The sequence below is a fragment of the Opisthorchis viverrini genome (genome assembly GCF_000715545.1).
Source record: "Opisthorchis viverrini unplaced genomic scaffold opera_v5_576, whole genome shotgun sequence".
Classification (NCBI taxonomy): Eukaryota; Metazoa; Platyhelminthes; class Trematoda; order Opisthorchiida; family Opisthorchiidae; genus Opisthorchis; species Opisthorchis viverrini.
Genome location: NW_008752241.1, coordinates 163,717 through 167,381, shown reverse-complemented (window position 1 = coordinate 167,381; position 3,665 = coordinate 163,717).

Genomic DNA, 3,665 nt, shown 5'->3' with positions numbered 1-3,665 from the left:
CGCAAGACCTGCACTTACATTCGCCGATCCCTCCATACTAACTCATGTTTAATTGCCATCTTTAAACAATTTGTAGGACCCATTCTTGAATCCAGCCCTGAATTCGCCTCATAGTATTCACAGATATGCCAAACTGCTGTGGAGAGTATGCTGCGCTCGTTTACTAAGTCCCTGTTTTCGGTGTCATCCACACCACCGTATCCTCTTCGATGTTTGTCGATTGAGCTGAATCCATCATGGCAAAGGCGCATCAAGCTTAATGTAGGCCCTCTGCATCGCCTAATTCGCCGACAAGCTTTCATACATGACGGCTGCCCCGAATTTTTTCCTGTACTCCCTATAATATCCGTAACTCTGGATGTTTACTCCCATTGTCGACATGTCGAAATATCTTTAGGTAAAACGTTTGCCTTTGCCTCCATTCCAAACTATGGAACAAGCTCCCCCATATCTGTACTATCTCATCTCACGTAGGATTTCTATTGAAGAAGCTGAGCGACTTTTCGCGCTTCAGCTTACATCAGACACTTTTTAAATAGGCCCTGAGCCCTTCTAATCCGCGCACTTGGCCTGACTAACCTGTTACTAGGTCCTAGCACTTACACCCACCGGCCTGAAATCCTTAACATTAACCCACAAGTGCGACAACCACCCTCCCAAGTGTTCTTGTCTATAACTTACCACTTTATCTATCTCTTATGAAGACGTTCACTTCCTGCGATTGCATCTTCCGCTCCCTGAAGCGTAGTTGAACTGCACAGAATGCCTAGCGTCTGCCATCGTAATTGTCGTCAATCTCGTCTTCACTGACCTGGTTGCATTACCTTTCTCCGGCCTTAAGCTTTTGTACCCAGCTTAGTCCCATCCCTGAGTAAATCTGTCAGCTGTGTTCAATGTCTGTTCATTTGATTTGACTGGGTTTAGCTAACTTCAGCCAAACTGCAGCCTAAGTTTCTTGCTGTTCTGAACCATTCTGCATCCCTTGAACACACGCAGCGCAAGCATATTAGATGGTGGGTCTGAAGATGCGCTATGAATGAAATACTTGCTTGAACCCATAGCCCACTCATTCATACGTACACATAACACTGGTGCGCCTCTAATTGACAGGGCGGTTCACACCAATGCTTCGTCTTCGTTTAGCCATAGTACACAGGCTCGAAACATCTCCATTCTACTCTTATTGCCCAAAATGTAGTTGATGTTTCATTTGCTTCAGTGACCTGCCTATCCAGTGGCTGTTTGCTGCTCCCGGTTGGATAAAACATCTGGTAGCTGGAGTTATTTATTAATGCACAAACCGCAACTATGACTGCTCGGTGGCTTGCCACCCTGCGGATCTGATAGCATGCACGGTGGATGAAAACCTCGTGTGGTGGACGATTGCGCTCTGCAGGGAGGGTCGCCCTGTTACGTTGCACCATGGTGCGTTCGTATACTCGCCACATTCCAGTAGCACCGATGTATCGCCCATCGCCCTGATTCTGGTCTTTAATTCAGGGAAAACAAAAAGAACACCGTTGCTGTTTGTCTGTAACTGGATTTGATTTATTCCGTTTGCCACTTGTCTAACAACACCAGGAAATATAGGCGAGTGACAGCTGTCCTTCTGTTTGCTCTAAAAAAATAATAAAAGAACATTTATGCATGGGGTAGCCTGAGGGTACTGTATGAGGCTCACGGCTAACGTCAATGTGCAAAGAGTTGTCACACCAACCGAAGTCCACTTCATCATCCAAACATAGCACACGTGTTCTTCCCTCTTGACATATAGAGCGATTATATGCACAAAATGTTGACAAATATCATTTCCTGATTACAAGTCACAGCTAGCAGCTAATGGCTGTTTTTTGCCATGCACCATTCGTTTTCTGGAGTTGACAGCCGTGACTCGGCGACCGATTGTCCTTACGCTCACCTTCCTGTTAGGTGAACGCTGTAGACCTCAGTTGAGCTACAATTCTTATCAATTATCTAGGGGAGCTGTTGCTTGTCCGCTTTTTACTTGTCTACTGTCACTGTTCACAATAACTCCTCTTTCTGCGCAACAAAGACTCTACGTCATGATGCCGTGGTGAGCCAAAAACTGCCGCCCGTTCTCATCTAGTCCAACAGCTAGCCTCCCCGCTAGCTACCCCGACGACAAAGTTTTCACCTTCCTAAAACTAGGCGCCTACACTGGCCCGACTAGTACCTGGCTTCTAGATCAGCAAACGTATTCACCTTTCTTGGATTCATTTAGCTTGATGTCATCCTTTTTTAAATTTTTTATTGCGCCGTTGTATCTCATGCTTCCTAACACCAGCAACGCGCTACCGCTTTCAGTCTATTTCTTTCCCGTCGCCTCTCTTGCTAAGCTTCAAACCTTGCCCAAACGCCCTTTAGAACTTTATTCATTCAAACCGGCTGGTGTCCGGCCGACACCCACACGGTACTCCAACGAAAGGGCAATTATCCGTGAGCCTACATATGCATGACACTGTGTCAATCTCCGTCTCATCCAGAACCAACTGCCACGGAACTGCGTATCCCTCCTGCGATCACGGCACCCTTGACGACCGTCCATAAACCGAAGCATGTCAGTGCAATGATGGCATGACACTGTTATACCCAGTGAAAGGGCACTCCCGAAAATATTTTCTCCAGATTCTCGACCGCAACCTCTCGCCCATACAGGCCTGTATTCGCAATCACGAGCAAATTTTTCATCCGGCCCCGTCTCTGGAACGAGTACTTTCGTACCCGATGAACTCTCGCTCAAATATGGCTAGCCTGGTTTATCTGCTGCAATTTGGCTTGCCTCCTTCACAAGCTCAAATCCGTATACTGTGTTCGGGTCGCCCTATATATTAGCATCTTGCTCCCATCCAACCTAATCCCCTGCACATAAATTCGCTACAAAAGTGCAACCAATGAGTCTGCTTAGTTTCAGATCACATCACATTTCTGAGACAAAACTCGCCATGTGCTCCCAATTTGAATTATTCCATCTCAAATTTTGCCCGTTGTGACTCCGTCCATATACCTAACATACGAAAACAAGCCGCCATTCTGGACCTCGCTCGAAAAAACTAAAACGTACTGTTCAATTACATGAGACATCGTCGCAGAAACAAGCCATCCGCGTTCTCCTTGAGGGACAGAGTCGGAGAACCGACAAATGACCCAACAGTGGTATCTGAGGTTTACAGAGAACGCTATGCGTGTCTATACTCAGCCCCAGCGCCCTCGTCACATCCACTCTTGTCAAGGCGAAACTACGAACAGACTCTAACCGACTTGGTCTTCACGGTGGAGGACATTCGTCAACTCTCGCACAAGATCAACCCATTCTGCGCGTTGGGGCCCGACGAGGTCCATCCAAGGATCCTGATGGAAATGTCCACCACACTGGCAGACAATTTACACTTGGTGTTTCGGCAGTCGCCCGACGAAGGCCGCCTCCCCTCTGCTTGGAGGAAGCTATTGTCACGCAAATCTACAAAACTGGTGACCGACTATCGCCTGGCAGCTATAGGCCTATAAGCCTCACTAGCGTGCCGTGCAACGTGATGGAACGCATTTTGAAACGAGCTATCCTAGATCACCTAGCTTCCAGCAATCTGATATCTCCAGCCCAACGCGGATTACTCCCAAACAGCTCTTGCGTGACAAACATGCTCGTG